The sequence below is a fragment of the Heloderma suspectum genome, chromosome 3 (genome assembly GCF_057233095.1).
Source record: "Heloderma suspectum isolate Gila_16-S chromosome 3, 16-S_ref, whole genome shotgun sequence".
NCBI lineage: Eukaryota > Metazoa > Chordata > Lepidosauria > Squamata > Helodermatidae > Heloderma > Heloderma suspectum.
The window spans coordinates 296020560-296047254 of NC_139460.1; the positions used below are offsets into that span (position 1 = coordinate 296020560).

The window sequence follows — 26695 nt, forward strand, 5'->3', positions numbered from 1 at the left end:
ACATGGGGGCAGGGGGCTGGAAATGAGCAAACAGTGCCTTGCCTAAAACTACGTAATGTGTTAATGGGAGAAGCAAGATTTGAACCAGGGATTTCATGGTCAGCAGCTCAGTCCCTTAGCCACTGTAGCAGGTGAGAAGGGAGTGGCCCCAGTGGTATTTGTTCATCACTGGGAATGGCACCAGTGGCATTTTTTAAAATTTGCATCATTTATCAGGATGATAGGCTTCAGCTTTACTTGGCTCAGAATTCAGGTTCTCTTGTTGCAGAATGTTGATGATTATTTAGCATAGACATAGCCCTGACTTGGAATGCAGTCCTAAATGCGCTTAGGATGGAGCAATATCCTTGAACACAGTGGGGCTTACGTCTGAGTAAACATGCATAGGATTGCACTGCAGATTTGCTTTGGGAACAGGTGTGAAGGTCCAAATCCAAGACTGGAAGTGGCTCAGCCTTCACTGAGGATTACCTGGACAGAACAGTAGGCCCAAAATCCATTCGGTGTTTGTGGCCTATGTTTCGGGTGAAGGTCAGTCTTCTACATAATGCAGCAGACCAATATATAAACTCCACAGCCCTGAAAATAAATGTCTCCAAGGATCAGCCTTGTATTCTAAAGCACTGAGAATGCCAAATAATTCCTAGTTGCAGTTGGAGAGCCAGGGGTGCCTAGAATCCCTCTGACATTCTAAATTGAATTCCTTGGCTAATCTCTGAATGCAATGCTCAATAGGCATTTTCAAAGCTGGAAGAGCCTCTCCTGCTGCAAAGAACTCAAGCAAGCTGTCTCTCATAAGGCTGGATGGTCCTGATTGGCTGATGGGACACGCCTCTCAGGGATGCCCTGTAGGAAGGCTCTGAACATGTAAGTAAGATAACTGTGGGCTGTGGCCAATGGTGGCTTTGCACTAGCAGAAGACACTTCTGTTCACATAAGACAGGGCACCCATTTTCACCCCAATTTCTCCTACTTAGTAGAACCCCCTGTTCCAGGTCCAATACCAGGTCAAGAACATCTTTTGGGGGGCTCTTCGTGCTGCTGTGAGTACGGAGAGTTGCCAAAATTTGGGGGGCCCACCTTGTCTGTCCAGAAGTACAAAAGCATTGTTGGATGCAACCCAATATATACTAGGTATATATTTAGACAGAGGTGCAGGGAGGTATTGCAGGGAGAAGGTATTCTAACCAAGAAAGTTTAGGTCCTATGCCCATAATCCTATGTCCATCTTTCCAATAATTTTTTTTTTAAGTATAGTCACATAACAAACACATGTTAATGCACTTTGCTTGTTGATATAATTAGCAGTCTGCTGTGGGGAAAAAGCATTGTTTTTTGTTTTTAACAGAAACAGGGTTATCATCTGCTAACATGGAATCAGCTCCTGGAGCCTTGATTTATTTATTACATTTCTATCCCTCCTTTTTCTTCTTACATGGAACCCACGGTGGCATACATGATACTCCTCCTCTCCATTGTATCTTCACAACAACCCTGTGAGGTGGGTTGGGCTGAGAGTGTGTGACTGGCCCAAAGTCACCCAGTGAGCTTCCATGTCTGAGCGGGGACTAGAACCCGGATCTCCTGACTCCTAGTCCAACACTCTAGCCACTACACCACACTGGCTCTCACCATATAGCTCTTAAAGGTGAGGAGCCTGTCAGAAAAAAAGAGGTGACAACCCTAATTCAGCACTAGCATGCATTAATACACAGGGACTCAAATTCAGGTGTTTAAGAGCTAAGCACTCAAAGCTATGGGCCTGGATGGACGAATCTGACCTTTTTTGTTTCTTCCACATTTGGATTGTTAAAATCTCAACTACTTTTTGTCCCAAATATGGAGAAGTTTGCAAATTATAGTAAATACTTATCAAAACCAAACTGAAACCAATTTTTCACCCATCCCTACTGACAGGTAGGTAAAGGTATTACATGTGATGGGCATTTCCTCCATGTGGAAACCAACCGTGTTAATCACCTCCCACCATCCCTGTCACTAGCCCAGCTACAGATCTTGTCACAAACTGGTTGGAGAAAGTGCTGGCGGAAAACAAGCACGTTGGCTTGTGCTAGCCTAGCAACAGCTGCGTCAGACTCAGCCCTGTGCCTGGAAGTGCATCAAAAAAGGAAAGCTACCACTGCTTGGCCACACAAAGTGTACTTTCCTTTTCAGAAAATCATTACTCTATTTGTTGTTATGTTGGATCTGTATATCTTGATAAACGTGGCAGTGACTGCACACAGTCAAGACGTTTCGTTACGAATATTGCAAATGCATTAATCAGTGTTACTACAATGAATGCTAAATGATGGTTGGAATAGCTCAAAACGAAGATATGTCACACACCACACTTCACAGCACACGCCTCTAAATATATCCTCTTTATTTTTATTTCGACTACAAAATGTAACTTCTTAAGAAGCCTCTCTGGTAACCGGAGATAATATATCCTTGCTGAAAGTGTCTAACTTAACAGATCTGTGCAAGGGCATGCCAAATTACAACATCTTCTGAACAAATGGAGCCATAGAAGGTTGTTCCTCTTCTACTTTGACCAGCACATTCCTCTTTCTGCAGGCATTAAGAACTCATTCAGTATTGCTTTCTGAGAGGTACTTCAAAGTCATAACAGAAGCATATCTGAAGGAGCCCATACTGAAGATTTCAAGGTCTGAAATCATGATTAAAAGCTGGTTGACAATCAAAAACCCCATTCAAAGTAGCACTGAAATGTCGATGTAAAATACGTGGGCTCAGAGTCCAGGTCCTAGGGTGGCCATGTGACTCTAGTGTGACTCTGTCCTTTACAGAGGACAGTTCTCTATTTGAAGGGATCCTAGAAGTCTGTCATCTGTTTTAAGGTGTCCTGTATTTGATGGGCTGTTCAGTCCAAGTCTGGTTTAAAGTCAAAGAATCATAACAAGGGGAGAGCAGGAGACGCCTTGAAGTGGCCCATCCACAGTTAGCACCTGGACAGCAGACTGAGCAGCAGGCACACAGGTCACCCGGTCACCTGGTGAGATGTCATATTTCTATTTAAATAATTTATTATTTCTAAATCTGCGCCTGTACATATAAATTTGCATATGCAAATCAGCCTCATATTTTGCCTTCTTTTTGGTGATGCGTTCCGTCTTATTTGGCAATGCGTAAGTGGCCACCTTGCACCCAGCTGCTACTTAAACTTTTAAAACTGGACACCTTATAATTCAAGGCCCACAATTAAAATCTCTAACTGGGCCCTCCCCCATGCTTCTGACTGTACTACCACGTTGGACTTGACGTGGAATTAACTCCAGGGCCAAACTAGGTGCGACCGTGATAGCTCTGTGTGTTTCAAGGCGGTGTTCGAGTGAGAGGCGCTGCACCCTCCCCACGCTGGTTGCTTACCTACCTGCAGCCAGCCCCTCTCCCCACGTGCCTTTTCACACAGCGGAGGACCCTTCCAGCATCACATCTCAGATGAGGAAAGAAGCACTCAGGGAGAGAAGCTAAAGGGACAAAGAGGGTGTGGGGGAGTTCTCTGCCTCTTCTGCATGAACCTTTAGCAGTTAAAATCAGACCACCCAACCCTGTCTGTCTACATGTTTGGGGCAGTTCTGTGTATAAATGCATTACACCGTTGCCATCGCATCCTCTTCAGCCCTCAGATCGCTTAGGAGGGCTAATTCACACCTTGCCTATTCAAAGTGCTGGTTCTGAGCTTTCTTTCAAGCCCTTAATGGCTTTGGACCAGGTTACCTGAAGGATTGCCTCTTCTCCTATATGTTCCTTCTCAAAGTGCCTCTGCCAAGCGGTGCAGAGGTGGCTACTGAAGAGAGGGCCTTTTCAGTAGTGGCACCCTGGCTGTGGTATGCACTCCCCAGAAAGGCTCACTGGTGCCGCCTTTGTGCTCTTTTTGGTGCCAAGTGAAGAACCTTTTATTTTCCCAGGCCTTTAAAAACTCAATATTTCAAAGGTTTATTTTATTCTCTGCTGCTAGCGTTTTTATTCTACATTAGTGTGTGTGTGTGTGTGTGTGTGTGTGTGTGTGTCCCATTCTTATGGTCTGTTATTGTATTTTTGGACACAATGTTATGGTTCATAGGAGGGCATCAAAGGGGCCATTGGGTATTGTGGATCTCCCACTCTGCAGGTGGAAGTCCGCAGGTGGAGGCCTCTATGTTACAGCAGCAGAACCATCACTTTACCACCTTTGGTGCTCCATTGGCTGTAGGCAGTGCCAGCTCCAGGTCTTGGAGCGCCCTTGGGCAAGACATCCTCATTGGGGCCCCTCCTCCCTCAGTGAGTCCACCTTCTCACCACCACTGTCACCAGCTGCTATTGCTCCTCCTCTTTCTCACCATTGCTACCACTTGCTTGCTTGACAGGCAGAGAGCCGGTGAGCAAGCAGGCAGTGGCATCTCCTGCTCCCCCTTCTCACCACCCCTGTTATCTGGACCAGAGCAAGAGGCAGGTGAGCAAGCAGGTTTATTTAGTTATTTATTAGATTTATTAGCTGCCCAGCTGCCCAGCTGGCCGGCCACTCTAGGCGGCGTACAATACAAATAACGACATGAAATACAACAAATTTACATAATCAACTGAACAAAACAACATCGCTCTAAAAAACCCTAGCCCACCCCCAAATGCCCGCCTGAACAGCCACGTTTTCAAAGCCTGGCGGATGCTCATCAAAGAGGGGGCATGGCGGAGGTCACTAGGGAGGGAATTCCACAGAGTTGGGGCCACCACAGAAAAGGCTCTCTCCCTAGTACTTACCAGCTTCGCTGTCCTGGCTGATGGGAAAGACAGAAGGCCTTCCGAGGCCCATCTTGTTGAGCGGGTCCCGGGTGTTGTTGGGGGCGCTCCTTAAGATAGACTGGGCTGGAACCATATAGGGTTTTAAAGGTCAATGCCAATACCTTGAACTGGGCTCAGAAAACCACTGGTAATCAGTGCAACTCCTTCAGCAGGTTGCAATGGCAAAGAGGAGGAGCAACTCCAGGGGGCTCTGGTCAGTGTGCCCTTTCTGGTGTGTGGGTCCTTGGCAGGTGTCCTACCATGCCTACCCTTGACACCGGCACCAGGCATGTCAGGTATGTATTAAGGGAGGCCTTGGATCCACAAGAACCAAAGCCCTCCCATACCACAGGACATACCCCAAACAAGGTGTGTTTGGGAGTGAAAAGCTAGGAGGGAAACCAAGGTTTCAGTGGGATAGAAAGGTTAATGCAAAACAAAACACTGGCTCAAAAACTGGCAGAAAAAAATCCCAACCTGCCATCTTAGCTGCTGTGAGCCGACAGGGCTTTAGATGCAGTATACCCTCCATTGCAGATCTCCCCCTTCCCCCAGGGTAAGTAGGACTGGTGTTCATGAATGTATTGTTTTTGTAAGCCACCCAGACAACTTTATTAATGGGTAGCATATAAACATGGTTAACAAATGAATAATAGATGGAAGGTACTTCCTTGTCAGAATTAATGTGAAATCCTGCATAGACGGAGATGTGTAACAATGCTACCTCTTGGGGGTTTTCCAACCGCACTGGGAAGCTGCAGCCAGGCACAGCTTTCCAATATGTGTATGGACAATACGTTCTAAACATGTCTGTGATCAGCGCACATTACCATCAGCACGCAGATAAACTGCTAAGTTGGGCTAACTGTTTTATTTACCAAATTGATTGAGCATTTGATTCTAATTGTGTTCTTATTTTAATTCTAGAAACCTTGGGAAATCTGGATTAAGAGTTTCGTGTTTGGGGCTGGGTAAGTATGTCATGTTGCTTTCAGGAGTGGGAGAGAGATACTCACCAGGTTCATTTGCACGGCACTGTTGATATTAGTATCAGATAAAAGATGTGGAGAATAATGTGTTTTCTTTGTTCCAAAAATACTGGTCTGGGTTTTTTTATGTTTGTATGAGTACATGGCACATGCATTTATTTGACTGCACTGTATGTGTATCTGTGTTGCATCCATAGTTAATTGAAAGAGACCTATAAAAATATTAGTTTGCATGCAAACAGAGCTTTGGTCTGGGTGGTATAGAAATGTAATAAATAAATAAATAAATACGCGCGCGCGCACACACACACACAAACACACCTTTTACCTCCAGGTACCAGGTAGTAAGATGAAATTCTCATATGTTAGCAGCCAAGAGCCTTGAGCATTAATACTAGGGCTGTTCACGGACCCCCCACTTCACTTCAGATGCTGATTCGGACCTTCTGAATTGGCCTCACTTTGCTTTGGACCAATTTGGACCCAATCTGACTCACTTCAGATCCAAATCTGAAGTGAGATTCAGATATCTAAATTATTCGAATTTTACGTTTTCCCATTGACTTGCATTGGAAAACAGAAACAACCATAACATTTTCAGTTTGTATGATAAGTACATGAAATTTGGGAACCTGGCAGCCCCCATTCGGGTGATTCAACCAGCCAAATTTCAGACAATTTGGCCTAGTAGGTTTTGTACTAGGCAGAGGTAGAATGTGCTTTTTTCAATAAAAATTCTCAAAGAAAAGAGCTATAACTCTTCACTGGTTGCACAGAAGTGCATGAAATCTGAAAAACTGGCAGCCCCCATGCAGTTGACTGAACCTGCCAAATCTCAGACAGTTTGGCCCAGTAGCTCTTGTGCTAGGCGCAGGTAAAATGTGCTTTTCTCAGCACCAATGTCCCAGCAGCACCTCAGCCACCTTTGCCCCTGCCAAGATCCTGAAGATGTCTCATATTGGGCTTGCTATGCCACACACCGTAGTATTAAAATATGTTAATGTGTTTACTGCTTTGCCACATAGTATTTGGCCACACATTGTTTGCTTGACCACAACAATAGAGCGTGCGCGCACACAGGACACACACAGACACACAAAAGCAAAAGAAAAGCAGATACAGAAAGAAAAACTACCTACAAGCAAAGGGAGGGGGGGAGTAACAGTACACTATCTATAATCCTAAGAGAAGAGAAATGCGTTTTTAATTTTATTATTTTTAGGGAAAAGATATAGAGTTCAAAAATGGGAAGGAACACAGGAATTGAGAAGAGCGGGGCGGGGGGCAAAGAACAAGGAAAGGAAAGTACTTAATTTTTTAATATATTTTGTTTGGTTTTTAAGAAAGAAAGAAAGAAAGAAAGAAAGAGAGGGAGGGAAAACTAATAAGAATGGTTGAATGGAGAATGGTGGGCAGGCCGGACCAAAGAACAAGGCAAGGGGGGTACTTAGTTTTCTTCTATAGATTTCTGGGGGTTTTATAATCTAGAGTCTAGAAAGCAAGAAAGGGAAAACGAATAAGAATGGTTAAATTGAGAAGGGCTGGGTGGGAAAGGAATTAGAAGAATGTCAAATGAAGCTGCTCCAGTAACACACACAGAAATCTCCTCCTAGTTAGCTAGAGACAGACCAGACAACTCTCTCTCATTCACAGTGAAATGAAAGCAGATCTCCATCATTCTCATGCGTTTATATTAGTGCTGTGCCGAAAATTTCTCCCACATCTTTTTCAACCATTCTCATTCAACTTGATAGAAAAGAAATGGCTTTCGAAAAGAATTTCAAAGGAGAAGAAATTTCAGAGGAATTCTCACGGGCTGGGTCCAGGGTTCTTGTGTTTACCTTACTTAAGAGGTGGCTGAGGAACATGTATGAGTGTCCTGTCTTTCATTGTACCATCGTCTCTCTGCACCTGCATTAGAGACAAGAGACATCCACGATCACCCCTTAGAAATTTTATTCACTTGGAAGATTCTGGGGAAGATGCTGAACCCTAAAGAATGACAAGTAGAGCTGAGCCAAATTTTTTCAGAAGACATTTTTCTCAGAAATGTCCTGAGATTTTTCTTTTCTTACCCCACTAGAAATAAAAGGCTGCTTTGCAGAACTTCCCCAAATGCTCTTCCTCATTTTTGGTGGGGTTTGCTTTCCCTCTCCCCCCTCCCCCGACCACCGATGCTCCGGAACAATGCTGGGGGTGGGGGGTTGCAGAGAATGCAAAATGGGGGCCAGGCTGCCAACACAGTTGCTGCTGTTGCCGCTTGCAGTGGCAGTGGCAGTGCAAAAGAACCTAAAAAGAAAGAAGCTGTGCTACAACCCTTGCCAATGGTGAGCCCTACCTGTGAGAAATTGCTGGAGAGTTTCTCCTCCCACTGGAGAAATTTGGTGAAATTGTCTCCCCAATTTCTCTGCCCACAGATATGGTGGAGAATTTCAAGGTCATTTGTGCACAGCTCTAGTTTATATACAGAACTGAGAATTCCCCCCTCTCCTTCCCCACCACTGTCACTGATTGGAGAGTGCTAGGTCAAATTCAGATAATTTGGCAACCGGGGTTGCCATTCGCCAGTGCTCATCATTTCCCTCCTCCCTCCTCCTCCTCTTCTCCCCCTCCCTGACCTTTCAGAAGTTGATACATTTTGCAGACAGGCTGACTGCTGTTCATAATCTGGCTGAGGCAGCATGAGGCAGCAATAGCCACCTTGAAGGCTACCCAGTTTGATTCTGCCCCACCTTGGAAAGCTCCCACTTTGCTGGGGGGGGGGGGGGCTCCAAGGCAAGATAAAGCAACCCTATTCACCTCATTATTTGGACTCGGGTCCGAAGCAGTGCACAGCCGTAATTAATAGCCAGCTGATGTTTACCTATTATGGTGCAGGTTGGTGAAGACTGATTTATGCTGTCAAATAAGAATTTTATTTAACGTTTTGTTGGTCACACATATGTTTAATGTTTAATGTAAGTGTAATTTGATTCAGGCAAACTACAGAACTGGGGTAGGCAACCTTTTTGGGCTGTGGGTTCATTTGGCAATTTGAGAAACTGTCCTGGGCACCATCACAAAATGGCTGCCATGGGAGGCATCACAAAGGACAAGTAAACAGCCTAATGGACTGAGTACAAGGCAGCGGTGGAGTCTGAGCCCCAACACACCAAACCCACAGTTTTCAGCACCAACAGAAACCTATTTCATATCAATTCCAGCTGCCAGTAAGAAAATGTGTTTAATTATTATTATTTTTTAATGTGGGAGGCATAGAGCACCTTGGCGGGCATCAAGAAAGCTGTCTGGGAGCACTGCATTGCCTGCCTCTGCTATATAATATATGATCTCAGTGTTATTAATATTAAGGGAATAGCCTTCTGTCATTTTTGTTTTTCTATGGGCCCACTTTTTCACCCTTCTCCAAATTCAAATGGCCTCTTCCTTCTCTTCTTCCTGTCACACTATAGTATACTGAAGGGAAGGTCTAGATATTTTTCTAATTTTGTTTCCTAATGTTAAATAAACAAGCAGACTCACAAAGGAAAAAAGTAATGTGAAAATTAACCTAGTTACCCACAGGCTCAAACCACAGTGTGGTTATCCATAGGCTGAAACCATCAGTTATCATTGGGAGGGGCGGGCAGGCCATAAAATGGGGCTGGGGACATGTGGCCCTCCAGATGTTGTTCAACTACAACTCCCATCAGCCTTTGCTATTATCTATGCTTGATGGGGCTGATGGGAGTTGCAGTCCACTAACATCTGGAAGGCAACATGTTCCCTACCCATGCCATAAAAGATTTGGGGTGGGGGAGAAGTGACATAAAATTCAACAAGGTCTAAAGGCCCGTTCTTTGATCAGTTCAAAGTTGAATTACAAGAAAGCATCATATTTAAGGACATTGGTTGTGATTCTTTTCTTGTATCTTATATTGTAGCAATGTGATTAACACTGCATAAATAGGCATCTGCCCAGGTTGCCCTTCAGTTTCTTGTGGCTTTGCCATGTATACCTACAGCAATAGGTCCACTTGACTGGTTAGAATAATCATCACAGAGCATGGAAAAGCATCAGTGAGCTGGCCTGTTGCAGAGGAATAATCCCATGTGTTCTGAAACAGATGGTGGGAAGGACTCCCCTCACTGCTTTTCCTAAATGGCACAAAACTCAGTCAATACACAGCCAGCACACATATGCTTTCCAGGCAATATTGACATTAATCCTTCGTATCTGTTCCTCTGGGTTCTTTGTTCAGTTGACAAAATCCCCTGGATAATGAATGCATGGGCCATTTTATTTATTATTTATTACAATAAGGACATAAGAAGAGCCATGCTGGATCAGACCAAAGGCTTACCTAGTCCAGCAGTCTGTTACCACAGTGGCCAACCAAATGCCTATGAGAAGCCCATAAGCATGATATGAATATCATAGCACTGTTCTGCTTGTGTTCCCCAGAAACTTGTATTCAGAGGCATACTGCCTCTGATACTGGAGGTAATACATAGCCATCATGACTAGTAACCATTGATAACCAGCATGAATAGTAGGTATTCATCCTCCATGAATTTGTATCTTGCCCTTTTAAAGCCAGCTAAATGGGTGGTCATCACTACATCTTGTGGTAGCAAATTCCCTAATTTAACCACGCCCTGTGGGAAGATGCATTTCCTTTTATCTGTCCTGCATCTCCCACAATTCAGCTTCATGGGATGATCTCAGGTTCTAGTAGTATGAGAGAGGGAGAAAAAAAACTGATCCCTATCCACTTTCTCTCCACCATGTTCCTCCTTAATCACCTTCTTTCTAATCTGGATCAACATTTGCTATCTGCCACAACCTCAAGATCTCTTTCTTGGTCAGTCACTACCAGCTTGGATCTCATCAGCATACAATTATTTATATCTTACCTTTCCAGATGCAAATTCTTTCAAGATGGCTTACAAGTAACATCAAAGTACTTTTTTAAAAACCCACAATACACAGTATCAATATCTAACAAAATATCAGGATCCTTCCCACATGGCAGTTGGTGGTAGATGGTGCTGTTAGGGAAGGGGCAGTCCAGTTTGATCAGGTGCTAAGATTGTATTTGCCTGTCTCCCTCACTCTCCTGGTAAGGTCGCTCCTACTGCATTGCCAGAAAAGAGGGAATGCATCACTCAAAAAGAGAACAAATGAGGAGACCAATTTGCATAATATTTGCTTATGCAAATTGGTGCAAATTTAGAAATAACTGTTATTTAAATAGAGATACATCTCACCATAGATGGGAAAGACTGACTAGGTGACCTGAATGCCTATTCAGTCTCCTGTCCAGGCGTGAACTGTTGATGTGCAACTTCACAGTATCTCCTGCTCTCCCTTCCGATGGCGCTTTGACTTCAAACCTGGTTTGGTCTGGACAGCTCATCAAATAGAGGACACCTTCAAATAGAGGGCTGTCCTCTGCCAAACCTAAGACCACTCTGAAATTCATATTTTGGGAGCTTGCCTATAAAATAGGGCTTGTTTATGAAAACCTTCACTGTGTGGAATCTGGTATTGCTTACGTACCTCGCTGTGTTGCTATGAGACATAAGCTCTTTGACGCTGTGGGATCCAGAGATGAGAGTGAAAATGTAATAATCAAATATGACAGTTTCCGAGACTTTGTACAACCTGAAATTGGATTAATCCTGAGAAAATGGATTAATCAGTTTATAGAAATGAGCAGACTGATCCAAAAGTCTGCGGGACAGTCATTGGAACCTGCTTATCCGCACAAAATCTTTATTTATTTAGATGATGTTCCATCCTTTCAGAGCCCAAGGCAGGCATTACAATGAAACTCTGAAGTAGGTTAGGGAGGATAGGAGGCAACTGGCCAAAGTATATGTTCCAGCTATCCCTATTTTCCAGGGAAATCCCAGAAATCACTATCCCGTTTCGACCTAATTTTTGCCTTTGGGGGAATACCTTGGGAAAATGTTGTCAGGTAAGTTCCTAGAGCTGACCTTTAGGTTGCAATTCCCTCTGTGGGATCTCTAGAAGTCAAATTTCTGAGTGGGGTGTGTGTGTGTGTGTGTGTGTGCGTGTGTGTGTGTGTCTGGGCATAGACATCTTGTCTCTAATACACATGAACATGAAGGAGACATGTAGTGTGCAGTGTGCCATTTCACATGCTGGTGAGACTCCTTTAGAACTGTTAATAACAGCATATTGTAAGACTGTGTTTTCCCGCTCTAGCCTTTCCCAACCTGGTGTCCCCCAGATGTTTGGACTTCAGTTTCCATCAGCCCCAGACAGCATGGCCAATGGTCAAGAATGCTGGGAATTGTAGTTGGGGAAAGCTGCCCTAACATATCTTTAACCTAATGAACAAACCTGGTTTTCGATTCAGTGCAGGACAAGCTTCTGTAAAGTAAATGATGGAGTAGAGTCTCCAGTAACCACAGGGCCGTCCCAAGACATTTTGCTATCTGAGGCTGCTCCACCCTCTGCCCCACCAGCCATAATGGGCACCAGCCACCTCTGGTGAAGGAGAAGATGGCACCCTTCCCCTTTCATGTACAGAAGCCAACTGAACTGAGAGTTGAATCTTGTTTCAACATTGGCAAGCGGGCAACATTCTGCACAAGACCAGAGGCCGACAAGCTAGATTAGTGGGCTCAAGGCAAGCCTAGTGGCACAAGGGGTGGGGGCATTTATGCATCACCAAAAAAGAGAACAAAAGAGGACAGAGATTTGCATAAAATGTGCCTATGTTACTTTACATGAATGGTTACCAGTTGAGACTGGCAAATTGGGAGCCAGTGTGGTGTAGTGGTTAGAGTGCTGGACTGGAACTCGGGAGATCCAGGTTCTAGTCCCCACTTGGCCATGAAGCTCACTGGGTGACTTTGGGCCAGTCACTGTCTCTCAGCCTAACCTACCTCACAGGGCTGTTGTGAGGCTAAAATGGAGAGAAGGGGGACGACGCATGCTGCCTTGGGCTCCTTGGAGGAAAGTTGGGTTATAAATGTAACAAATAAAATAAAATTAGCAATAATGGCTATAATTCAAATGGAAATACAGTATATCTCATCTTAGTTGGGAAGACTGTGACCAGGTGTGACCTGTGCGCTTGGTCAGTCTGCTCTCTGGGGGCTATCTGCTGATGGCCAACTTCAAGGTCCCTGATCTCCCTTCTTGTGGTTCTTTAACTTTAAACTGGACAGCCCTTCAAGTAGCAGATGCCTTCAAATAGAGAGCACTCCTCTAGCAGTCCTTCAAATAGAGGACCATCCTCTGAAAAGACCAACATTGCACAGCCCGGCCCCCTTCAGAAACCAAAGCGGGCTCTGAGGTCTGACTGCACCGGATTACTGGGTTCATTCCCACTAGGCTTTGGAGTGTAAGCCAGGGCTGCAGAACTGTATACACAACCTAGCCCACCTGGGGTCCCCAGATGGCCACATCCCCTTCGCCTGGTCCTGTCCCCTTTCCCCCGACCACCTATTTTTGGGGGGTTGCCGAGCTTTTGCTTAGTTTCCCCCCATTCTGAAAACTTTAAATGGCTTAGTGGCAGTAAGAGCTTTAAGGTAAAACATGCTGGCATTTTTGGTAGTTTGGCCCAACCCTTTTTTCCTTTTGCCTCACTCCTTTGCCTTTGGCCCTGCCCACCACTGAAATGTGGCCACTGAGAATTTTCCATTGAGAAAAATTAGCCCTTGACTGAAAGAGGTTCAACACCCCTGGTTAAACCCTTGGGGTCCCTGATAGAAATCTTTTATTCTTAGTTTAAGCCTCGGACCTGGGTTTCCTACAGCAAGTCCTTACACTGTAGCCATTGCCCCACACTTGCTATTCAGTTCTTTTTGAGTGAAAGATGAGAACTATATTTGTTCTTTTTTCAAAAAGCAAGGTTCTAGACCTCATGGCTATAAGGGGGAAATGAGGGCTAAATGGAAGGTTTGGACAGAGGTTTCAGTAGTCAACAGAGATTACTTTACTCAATGTATAACCCTGGATCCTTGTTCTTCCACATCTATTTACTTTATAGTATTTTGATTCCCAACCTTCTGTCCCAATCTTTTATGAAAGAAATGGGGCAGAGAATAACCAATTATCCAAAATGTGAGACTTTCCAGCTGAAGAACTGGGGATACCTTAGGGGCGATCTACATTGCACCTGCCATCGCAATGAATTTGGTGTCCTGTCGGGTTAAATACTCTCGCATTAAAATGTAATTATCCACACTCAGCCATTTTCCCCGTTGCAGTGCTTCATCGAATACGTGAGCTCAGTTCACACTCGAGAGCTGTGCTGTTTTCCTGCTCTTAAAGACAGGGGCTGTAATTGGAGGATCAGAAACTCTTCCTGTTTCTGCTGATTCCATGCCCACCACGCTCACGGCTCTCGACGGCCCCATGTCATCTTCCAGCTACTGATCGCATAGCTTCCCCAGCACTCAATGTTTCCTCAGCAGCAAGCAAAGGGCTGGATGTGCCCTTTTTTTAAAAATTAAGGCGTTATCTTCGAAGAATTGTGGCTTCTCCCCGATTTTTTCCCCCCTAATTCAGGCATGATCTTTGAAGATTCAAAAATTTGAAGATTTGACGCTTCAAATTTTCGAATCTTCGAAGATCATGCCTGAATTAGAAAAAAAAAATCACGGAGAAGCCACGATCCTTCGAAGATAACGCCTTAATTTTTTTAAAAAAAATCCGAAGGGGGAGATAGGAGGGGGTAAAACTTAGTCTCATTTGAAGGGATGGAACAACCCCCTGCTCAATGCAGGAAGCCTGATTCCCAGGCGGTCACCCATCCAACTACTGACCCGGGCCAACCCTGCTTAGCTTCCAAAACCAGACAAGCGCGTGCACATCCAGCCCTTTGCTTGTTGCTGAGAGAACATTGAGTGCTGAGGAAGCTATGCGATCAGTAGCTGGAAGATGACATGGGGCCATCGAGAGCTGTAATTGGACAGGAGGGAAATACAAACACCACTGTATATAGACAGGCATGGGAGGGGACTATGACCAGATACAGCAGCGAAGGCGGAAAATCAAAGCACATTAAGGGGAAATACCGGGATATCAGGGTATTGAAATCGGGAGTATGGAAGCGGGAAATTCTGGTTCCAATTCGAGGCGGGTACTGCATAGTGTGAAAGATGGGCGGTGAAAGCTCATTGGAAGTGGAAAAAAACCATAAGTGTAGATCGGCCCCTAGAAGAGTTGTTGATCCTCTGTGCACAGTCAATGTGGCTTAGAGAATATATCTCTTTAATCTGTTATCCCCCCCCCCCCTTTGGACCTTTCCTTTCTTTTCAAGGACCCAGAACTACGGAGTTAGTGGAATTGGGGGAGGGGTGTTTTTAATGTATAAATTTATTTAATACAGCTGCATAAAATAAGAGGCCTGTTTTGGCTTAATATGGGCTTTGAAAATGAAACAAATGGCTGCTTGCCATACAATTACTAAAAAAAACAATATGGGAGAAGGTCTAGTGTCCCAGAAGCCTTGGATGCACAGAAAGAAGGCATCCCCAACGGGGACTCGTACATGCCCAGTGAATGGGTGATCTTCCTCTTGCAATCCAGCCTTTCACCCCATTATACTCTGTAGTAAATTTAGGGTGCAATCCTATGCATGTTTAGAAAGAAAGAAGTCTTACAACTGCCAGCATGCCCCAGCCAGCTGGGGCATGCTGGAAGTTGTAGGACTTTTTTCTGTCTAAACATGCATAGGATTGTGCCCTTAATTGGCTTTTTATTTCCCTTTAGTTAGCGATCAACTAGCAGTGTCAAATATTTATGGTTAGTATCTAAGCCCAGGGGCATTTATTATCAACATATTTAACAGCAAGCTTGGAAGAGTCTGATATTTGGGAACAGTTTGCTTCACTTGCTGTTCAAAGAAGGAAATGCTTAATCCATTAATTGTTCCAAAGAAGCTCAGTATATGAACTGCTCTTGTCATGTTCTCTGCCCCCAGATCCTGAGTCATACACTTGGGGGTGGCGGGGGGGAGAGTTGGCTGCAGTAACATGGGCATATGCAGAACACATGAAAAAAAGTGAATTGTTTGAATCGTTTTTATGGTACTCCGGTCCCTACTGAAATGCTGCTGCAAAATACATAATCCATGAGAAGGTGGTGAATACTGTTGAAGGAATAGGATTGTGTGAAGCGTTGTACTTTTCATGTGGACATTAGGTATGTTTATGTGTTGTGTTTGTGGAGGTAGGGATGCTCAAGGATTTCATTCAGTCCATTTCGAAGCAAACTGATATGATTGACAAAATGTATGGACTGGATCATAGCTACCCTTCAGATTTTGCATTTCTCCAAATTTTTGCACTTCTCAGTTAAAACAGAGTATGAACATTTGTAGAAAAATGAGTATTTTAGGATAAAGTACATTTAGAAATGCCTGTTTTGTGAGGAATTACTTTTAAAATGTGTATTTGAAAACAAATTTCTCTCCCCTCCCCACTCCCACATTAATAAATCACAGATTAATGCAGAAATGGGACAGAACAAACATGAATGAACACATGCAAAATTGACACAGAACAGAAACAGGATAATCTCTCCACCTCTAACTGTAGGAATCTTCTTGTGGCTCTTCTGGTTTGGGGATCCCTGTAGGAAGAGAGAGCTCTTACTGCAATAAAAACATCTGCAGCTACCAATTTTAAATGAAAGCAAGAAAATACATTCTAGACATTCTAAATTGTTTTATAACTATATTCTATATTCTTCTTATGTTACCCAGGTTATATAGTTCATAACAGGATTAACAACAGTTCTAGCAGCAGTGATTTTTTTCCCCTATAGTCTTGTTCATAGAATCATAGAATAGTAGGGCTGGAAGGGGCCTACAAGACCATTGAGTCCAACCCCCTGCTCAGTGCAGGAATCCAAGTCAGAGCATCCCTGACAGATGGCTGTCCAGCCTCATCTTGAATGCCTCCAGTGTGGGAGAGCCCACCACCTCCCTAGTGGTTCCATTGTCATATTGCTCTAACAGGATGTTTTTTCTGATGTTCAGCCGGAATCTGGCTTCCTCTAACTTGAGCCCATTATTCCATGTCCTGCATTCTGGGATGATCGAGAAGAGATCCTGGCCTTCCTCTCTGTGACAACCTTTCAAGTACTTGGAGAGCGCTATCATATCTCCCCTCAGTCTTCTCTTCTCAAGGCTAAACATGCCCAGTTCTTTCAGTCTCTCTTCATAGGGCTTTGTTTCCAGTCCCCTGATCATCTTTGTTGTCCTCCTCTGAACCCTCTCCAGCTTGTCTGTATCCTTCTTAAAGTGCGGTGCCCAGAACTGGACACAGTACTCCAGATGAGGCATAACCAGTGCTGAATAGAGGGGGACTAGTACTTCTCGGGATTTGGAAGCTATGCTTCTATTAATGCAGCCCAAAATAGCCTTTGCCTTTTTTGCAGCAACATCACATTGTTGGCTCATATACAGCTTGTGATCTACAATAATTCCAAGATCTTTCTCACTTGTAGTATTGTTGAGCCAAGAATCCTCCATCTTGTAACTGTGCATTTGGTTTCTTTTTCCTAGGTGCAGAACTTGGCATTTATCCCTATTAAATTTCATTCTGTTGTTTTTTGCCCAGTGCTCCAGTCTATCGAGATCACTTTGAATCTTGTTTCTGTCTTCCAGGGTATTAGCTATCCCACCCAATTTTGTGTCATCTGCAAATTTGATCAGCATTCCCTACATCTCCTCCTCCAAGTCATTAATACAAATGTTGAAGAGCACTGGGCCCAGGGCTGAGCCCTGCGATACCCCGCTCGTTACTTCTTCCCAGTTTGAGAAGATCCCATTGATAAGCACTCTTTGAGTCTGATTCTGTAGCCAACTGTGGATCCACCGGATCGTTGTTTCATCTAGCCCACTTTGAGCTAGTTTGCTCATCAGGATATCATGGGGCACTTTGTCGAGAGCTTTGCTGAAGTCGAGGTATATTATGTAAACAGCATTCCCACAGTCCACAAGGGAGGCTACCTGATCAAAAAATGAGATCAGATTCGTCTGGCAGGATTTGTTCTTGACAAATCCATGTTGGCTTCGAGTAATCACTGCATTGTTTTCAAGGTGCTTCCAGATGGATTGCTTTATCATCTGCTCCAGAATTTTCCCCGGGATTGATGCCAGACTGACTGGTCTGTAGTTCCCAGTTTCCTCCTCTTTACCCTTTTTGGGTATAGGGACAACATTGGCCCTCCTCCAGTCATCTGGCACTTCACATGTCCTCCATGATTTCTTAAAGATAATAGACAGCGGTTCTGAGAGTTCTTTTGCCAGTACCTTTATTACTCTAGGGTGCAGTTCATCTGGCCCTGGAGATTTGAACTCATTCAAAGTAATTAGGTGTTCCTTGAGCATATGTATATCAATCTCAAGCTGCAATCCTGCCCCTTCAGCCTGCACTTCGCCTTTGCCAGGGGGCTTATAGACCCTCTTTTGGGAAAAGACTGAGCCAAAGTAGGAATTGAGCATTTCTGCCTTTTCTTTGTCATCTGTTATCATTTTGCCATCCTTATTTAATAGGTGAACCACCATTTCTTTCCTCTGTCTTTTACTGTGCACATAGCTGAAGAAAGCTTTTTTGTTGCTTTTAACATCCCTCGCTTACGCACTCCACCCTGCCTTCATGCGCGAAGGCTAAAAAGTTTTGATCTCAGCTAGTAATTTTGTCTGAACCTTGCAAATTATGGTTTGTGCAAACTACAGTTTGTCCAGAAATCAGGATTGCAAATCACAGTTCAAATATTCTCATAACCATGGTTTAGTGTTATGTCTGAATACCCTCAATGTATCTCTCTAGTGACTGCAAGTTCAGGCCTAAATAATAATTTCATAATAGTTCTATGAAATATATCCGGAGTAAAAGAGATTGTTCTGGTGTAAGTGAGCTGAATATTATGGGTTTAATCCTGTGATCCTTGATTCAATGGTTATCCAAATTTGTCCGATGTTTGAGATACCTGTGTGCACACAAGGATTTCCCATTGCATGGCAATTTTATAAGATTTCGGATTAAGGCTCAGCTAAACTGCACAAGTGTGAATTCACTGGAATAACAAACAAAACTACCCTAGAATTATATCACAGACTGAAAACAGCCAGCTTTAAAAACCAGGGCAAGAGATAAAAGAGCAATTTAAAAATCAAAGAAAACACTAGAAATATTAACGGATGAAGGATATCATTTGTCACACAACAGGCATTCCTAAGGGCAACAGCGAGGGGACAGAACAAGGTTATTTCACATATTCTGGATGGCTTTTTTCCTGATACTGTAGAGACCACCCCACAGTGCTGATGTCTCCTTTAATTTTGTTTCTTGGTTCCTATATTAATTATAACATCACCTAATGTTAATAAAACTGCACCATTTTTGCGAATGACAATATCCTCCCCTCACCTCTTTATTTTGAAAGCCTCAAGACATTCACATAAGGATGCTTCACTGAATGATGTTAAAGAACCTGTTTAACTCCAGGTTTGCTTTCTTGTTGAAGTCAGTTCTGCAGCTATAGCTGGTAGAGGGGAGAGAAACAGCAAGACTAGAGGCTGGAAGCTGAGAGAAACAGCAAGATAAAGGGGTGAGTGGGAGAGAAAGAGCAAAGCTAGGAGCTAGGAAGGGAGAGAAATAGTGAGGAAAGGGGTTGGGTGGAAAGAAATAGCAAGCCTAGAGGCTGGGAGTGGAGAGAAAGGGCAAGCGAGAGAGCAAAGGGGAAAGGTCCGTATGGATGGAAGAAGATTGGGTTGGCCCAGGAAGCAAGTCTTTCCTTTTCTCCCTGCCCACCTGACTGCTGATCAGTGGCAGGTTCAGGAACAGGAAGGAGAACCTAGTGCCCTAACTTTTTTTGAGTTTTTTAAAGTTAAAAATAAATATTTGAAGGGGGCAGGGAGTGGAGAGCTTTACAGGTGTTGTTGAAGTTCCCTGTGGGGGCCACATTAGGGACCCCTGCTCCAAGAGCTCATGTCTGGTCTGCTGCCAGCATTGGAGCATCGGCTCCCTAGATCTGGATCTGGGAGACTCAATCCCAAGACCCACTTCTACCCTGGATTCATTTTGTGGCTTTGGGCAGCTCCTAAATCCATCAGCTGTCCATCCACATATGGTAATAATGAGTTTGAAGCAGTCCAAAAGCCACAAGGTTGATATTTTAAGCACCTTTAATTCTGTTTGAGAAATTAAATTTTTGTTCCTCCCAGGTAGTTACTTGGTGACAGTTCTATGTGCATAGAAATATATATGCTGCTGTGAGAGCTTTGTGGTGACATGCTGTGGGATAAAAATAAGTCAATGGGATGGGGCCATAGCTCAGTGGAAGAACACATGCCTTGCAAACAACGGGTCCCCCAGGTTCAATCCCAGCATCTCCAGTTATATAAGTGATGGGAAAGACATGTGCCTGAGACCATGGAGAGGCCCTGCCGGTCACAATAGACAATATCGGGCCAGCTAGATGGACAAGTAGTCTGAAGTGGTAGAAACAGCTTTTTATGTTCCTAAATAGAAATCTGTTTCACTGCCATGCAACCTAGAAAAGCCATGTTTTCTCCACTGTCAAATCAGCAGGCTATCTTCTCTTTTAGTAGGTATAACACTCAAAAAGGGAAGTAATCCACACTCAAACGCTTGCTCTTTGTGCTCTGGGATTTTCATATACCAGCCTGAGGACAAAAGCATTTGCAATTTACCTCTGACTTGAAAGCCTGAACACCTTGAAAGTCTGGCTCAGAATTGTTCTTTCTTTTGCGTTGCTTATCAGTTGCTTTAAAGTTTACCTCGTTGCTTTGGTAACATGTTGCTTTTGAAATAAATATAATGGATATGATTGGAGAAGAAAATGTCTTAAAAGGAAGGATTGCATGAGCTTTCAAAGAGAATGAAGGAATCCTTGAAAATAATATTTCAAATTGGAAAAATATGAACTCTGGAGGCACTTTCTTTGCCACAGTCACTGCCGTAGCTTGATTGCTATGCTACTTTAGCCCATGTCTGGTCAGATTTGTCACAAGTCTTCTGCTAATAGCACTCTATTCTTTACATATGTGTGTATGTATGAATGTATCTATTTATTGCACACCTCATGAAATAGATTTCTCCAACTTAAATTAAAAATAAATAAATACAATAAAATCACAACAAAAACATAAAACTAATAAACATACTGGCACAGCATAATGTGGATACAAAAACGAAAACCACTGTCAAGTACAAGAGTTAAACCACACTGTAGAGACTAAAAAACAGTATATCTTAAACACTAAAAAAATGAAATAGATAAAAAGCCTGGGAGAACAAAAAGGGTTTTAGCCTGGCACTGAAAAGATAGCAGTGTGGACACCAAGTGAGCTTCCCTTGGGAGAGCATTCCAGACCTGAAGGCCACCACCAAAAAAACCCTCTCTTTTGTTGCCACCCTCTGAGCCTCAGAATAAGAGAGAACCTGAAGAAGGCCTTTTGTGGATGACCATAAGGCACGGGTAGGTACATATGGGAGGAGCTGTTCTGTCATGTACTGTGTGATCCCAAGATGTGTAGATCTTTATAGGTCAAAATCAGCACTTTGAATTGGTCCTGGAAACTAATCAGAAGCCAGTGAAGGAGAGAAACGCTGGCATAATTTGTTCATAACACCTGGTCCCAGTTAGAACTCTTACAGAATTTTGCACTAACAGAAGTTTCCAGACCATCTTCCAAAGCAGCCCCATGCACAGTGCATTACAGTAATCTAAATGGGAGGTTATCAGGCCACAGATCACTGCAGCTGAGCTATCCAGATAGGGCCATAGCTGGGATACCAGCCTAAGCTAGTAAAAGGTGCTCGGTGCCACAAAGGCCACTATAGCCTCTAATGACAGTGATGGATCTAAGAGGACCCCAAGATGTACACCAACTCTGACACCCTCCAGAACAGGGTGAATTCCCCTCAGCTGGTCAGAAGAACCACCCACTAGCAGCACCTCCATCTTGTCTGGGTTAAGCTTCAGATCATTAGCCCTAATCCAGTCCATTGCTGCAGCCAGGCACTGGTCTACCACCACCACCACAGTCTCACCTGGCTCTGATGAGAAGGAGAAATAGAGCTGTTTGCCATCTGCATACCGAAGACAACACACTCCAAATCCCTGAATGACTCAGTGGTTCCATGGTTAAACAGTTTTCTCCACTTGCGTTCTAGATGTTTCGCAGCTTGCTTCATTACCCTCAGCTGAGGTGTATGCCAAAGTGCCAAACAGGCTCTGCTAAGCAGAAGAGGTTGCTCAGGAGCGATTGTGTCAATTGCGCAAGCCATCTCTGTATTCCACCAGTCAACCAGGGCTTCAACAGGAGTGCCGGTCATGCCACCCAAAAAATGCCCCAGAGAGAGAGACTCAGTTGGAACACATCAGCCTCCAGGGCTGGACCATCCTAATAGGTCCCCAACTCCTTCAGAGGGAGCTTTTTCCCAATTGTTTCATGCCTTCAGTGCCACAGAAAACCAGGGAGCCACTTTGACTCTGCTAAGCAGGAGAGAGCTAATACTTATCATTTATATATCACTTTGAATACTCCCATAGTACTTCATAGTACAACAGAACTCTTCAAAGTACAACAGATCTCTGTGATGGAGATCTCAGTAATCTTCACAACAGCTTCTAAAGCTCAATATCATAACCCAAATATTACAGATGAGAGACAGAGGTTGACTGAGACCTGAGGTTGCCAGTGGAGATCATGGCAGGGGTGATGTTTTAACCCTGGAGTTTCTGGTTCATAGCTCAGTTTCTTAGTCCCAGTATGCTACACTAGCTCTCACTTAAAACCCAAATGTCTATATATGATCAATGTACAAATAAATTTAAAAATACATCAAAATGTTTAAATTAAAGGTTAAATTGTTAACAATTGCTTGTTTCAGGGTAAGAGATTATTTATGGGTCATTAACAAATTTATAAAATACATACATACACAGTGATTAATTTTAGTCAAGAATGTAACTGCTGATCAACCCAAACCTAGCTGTGTAGCTGAATATTGGAGTAAACAGAGTGGATCATATTAGCACTGTGAATTTGCCTTGAAGCTATTGGTCGTTTGCTAGAGTAAATAGCAGACATCAGTCAGAGAGAGAGGCTGTACACATCAGGAACATGCAGATGAAATATTTCAACATTCATGCGATCTCTGCATGCCTTAATATTTCAGCATTTTGCTTTTCCCCTCTCTCATCCTCACTGGGGGCATATAGTCTTGTATGTATACACTCTTATCTTAAATGTAAAGGGGGGGGGACTAGAATCCACAAAGTAGACCCATTATTCTTTTGTATTTTTCTTCCCCTGTGGCTTAGCATCCAACCAGTAAATCAGATGGAGACTTTTAAAAGATGGTAGAGATCTTTAAGGAGTTCAGTCAGAAAGTTTTTCATAAGGTTAACAATACAATTTTAATTCATGTATTTAATAATAGAACCATTGAGGCTTTGAAATGTGAATTTATCTCCCAGATTATTTTTAATCAACAGTACAGATGACTTGGCTTCCTCAGTTCACTCCATTGATCTTTGGGGGGGGTCTTCTTTTGGTCTCCATTTTGCTAAGCTTTGTAAGACAGGATGGTAAGCCATCCCTGTCCTCACGGAATGTACAGTATATGCAGAGAAGTGATACAAGGGAAACAATACTATACTATCATTTTCCTAATGAAAACTGATATTCCGAGAGGTTGTTAATTAACCAGTGTCACCAGAAAGCGTATAACAGACAGAAAATGAGTTTGAGTAGAAGGTGTGCTAGAGAAGGGAAGCTAATTCATGTCTTCTTCTGGGTCCTAGCCAGGTGCATCATTCGTATATTAAAGTCTTATGAGTAATAATTTAGCAGTAGAGGGTGCCTTTGAGTGTATCTGGCATATTGTGTGCTTTCACATGTATTAATAGTGAACTCAGTTCTCCATGTGCCAAAATGGCACCATCTACACCAGCTTTCCCCAGCCTGGTGCCCTCTGACTGAGAATCACAGGAACTGCAGTCAAACATATCTAGCGGACAGATTGGCCATGCTGGTTTGGGGATCAGTTGCAGTTCAGCACATTTGGAGGCCACCAGATTGCGGAAGCTGATCTCCACATAAGTGGGAGGTATACCAACAGGTTCAGAGGAACCCTACGGTTTTCAGGAGTACAAAAAACTCTTGAGGGGAAAAAATTGTAAGGAGACGGATGTCCCCAAAACAGTCTAGTAGTGACTGAGCATGCTCAGTGCCCATGAATTTGACTGACTGTTGGGAGGGGGTAATGAAAAACTGGATGGGAGATGGGTGGAATGGAATATCCTGAACAGGAGCATTCCACACTTCAACATTTTGTTGCAGGTCCCACCTGTTCTTGAAATTAATATTGTTTGATTTCTATCTATCATGTAGTGGATCCAGGAATTTGTGGATGCTCCTGGATCCATCATTATCATTTGAGGCCCAGGTGGCCTCGGTGGCCAGGAGCACCTTTTAGCAGCTTCGGTTTGTTATACCAGCTGTGGATCTATCTTGATAGAGATAGCTTGGCAACAGTTATCCAATACTTTTATTAATTCAATAAAATCTTAAATATTTTCCAGCCACTTTCACTTATTCCAAGCCTTGATCTGAAGTCCCAACTTAAAACATAAGAAGTGCTGTGCTGGATTAGACCAAGGGTCCATCTAGTCCAGCATTTTGTTCACACAGTAGCCAACCAGCTGCCCACGGGAAACCCACAAGCAGGACATGAGTGCAACAATACTCTCCCACCCATGTTCCCCAGCAACTGGTGTACATAGGCATCCTGCCTCTGATACTGGAGGTAGCACATAGCCATCAGGATTTGAGGCATTGCTAGCTTTTTCTTCCATGAATTTGTCCAATCCCCTTTTAAAGCCATCCAAATTGGTGGCCATTGCTACATCTTGTGGTAGCAAATTCCATAGTTCAGCTATGCGCTGTGTGAAGAAGTGCTTCCCTTTATCTGTCCTGAATCTCCCACTGATCAGCTGTATGGGATGACCCTATTGGGTTCTAGTATTATGAGAGAGGGAGAAAAATGTCTCCTTATCCACTTTCTCCACACCATGGATAATTTTGTACACCTATATCATATCCCCCCTTACTCACCATTTTTTTTAAAGCTAAGTAGTCCCAGACCTTGTAACCTTTCGTCATAGGGGAGCTGCTCTTTTAGTTGCCCCTTTCTGCACCTTTTCCAGCTCTACAACATCTTTTTTTTAGGTGTGCTGACTAGAACTGTATACAGTATTCCAAGTGTCGTCACACCATAGATTTGTATAAGGGCAGGATGATACTAGCAGTTTAGTTTTCAGTTTCTTTCCTAATTATGCCTAAGCTGATGTGACAACTCCCTTAGCTTCCATTTTTAGATGCTATGGATGGGGGGCTAAAATTGGGATGGGGGAGGGGTGGGGCTTATTTTATTAAGCTTGTCCCACCTTTCCACATCAAGTCAAGCACTGATACAGACACATTAACACATTCACATTTCCGAGTTGGCAGGCTAGAGGTTGCTTTGTAACTGTGGCTGAATCAAAGTGACATGGTAACTAGGTAACAAAGAGCAGAGAACAATGTTTTATATAATTCCCATTTTTCACACTTCAGCGATGATGTGTAAACCCAAGTGGTGAGAATAGAAACAAAGGCTGTTGAAGGTTTTACTTATCAACAAGCTACGATAATTCCCAACTCTACATATATAAGAAATAAAGGATAGTCTTAAAAGAAGAATCTCACTGATACTTACCAGCGTATTACAAATCTGTACTTTTAAAAAAGGAAGGGATATCCTCTAACAAATGACTCAGGCAGCCTTCCCCAGCCTGGTGTCCTCCAGATGCGTTGGTCTACAATTCCCATTATCCCATGGAGGACACCAGGTTGGGGACTGCTGGACTAGGATATTGGCAAAACGTAAATACTGGAATTCACAACTTCGCAAATATATCTTGAATGTCAGTATCCCAAAAGGTTGGTTCCTGTGGAATGAGATTTTGTCTGACACAATAAAAACAAATACAGGTGGTGGTGGTGGTGGTGGTGGTTGTTATTGTTGTTGTTATTTCCCACCTTTTTCCCTCTTGCAAGGAACTCACCTTTTTTTTTTTTTACAAAAAAAATGGTGACTAAGGGTGCCATCCTATGCATGTTTAGACAGAAAAAAGTCCTGTGACCAGATGACCTGTTTGCCTGCTCCATCTACTGTTGCTAAGTGTTGATGGGCAACTTCAAGGCCCCTCCTGCTCTCCTTTTCTTATGGATCTTTGACTTGAAACCAGACTTGGACTGGACAGCTCAACAGAGGACACCTTCAAATAGAAGACTGTCGTCTGCCAAATCTCTAAAATAGAGGACTGTCTTCTGTAAAGTAGGACACCTGGCCACCCTACCCCCACTTTGGATTGCTCTGTAAGGCTGCAAATTTATGCCCACTGGGAATGGGCCCCACTGAACTCAATCAGACTTAACTTATGAGTAGACAGGTATAAAATTGCACTGTAAACTGGATCAAATTACCTTTGACTATGCCCCCTCAGACGTTCTGCACAAAGCAGACATGGGGGGTGGGGGGGCTGTCTCATCCAATCTAGCTTCACGATCTTTCAGTATGCTCATCTATTTTCATACTGACTTACCCATGGCTAATTGCTAACAAGAAGAGTGCACCCACTGACAGTATCTTCCTATCGAGACGTTTCATCCATGTCCTATTCAGAAGGGAAAAATCCTTCCCTAGTTATGACAAAGCTTTTTTAAGCAATGAAAGCACGGGGCCACTGTAGCTTGTCAGCCAATTAAATTGAAAGCATTCATCATCCTTGGAGTGCATTCTCATTAGAAAATCGCTCACTGAACAAATCAGCTTCAGGAGATTCCCTAAGGGAAAAGTATCCTAATTAT

General features: G+C 43.5%; 1 protein-coding gene across 1 annotated transcript in view; it reads left to right on the plus strand.

Moving 5' to 3' along the window:
* KCNAB1 (potassium voltage-gated channel subfamily A regulatory beta subunit 1) overlaps positions 1-26695 on the plus strand; it is a 129892-nt gene that overhangs the window by 21689 nt on the left and 81508 nt on the right. The window contains exon 2 of the mRNA XM_084847331.1: positions 5713-5756. The gene's annotated coding sequence lies outside the window, so the exon portion shown is untranslated. The remainder of the gene's footprint in view (positions 1-5712; positions 5757-26695) is intronic.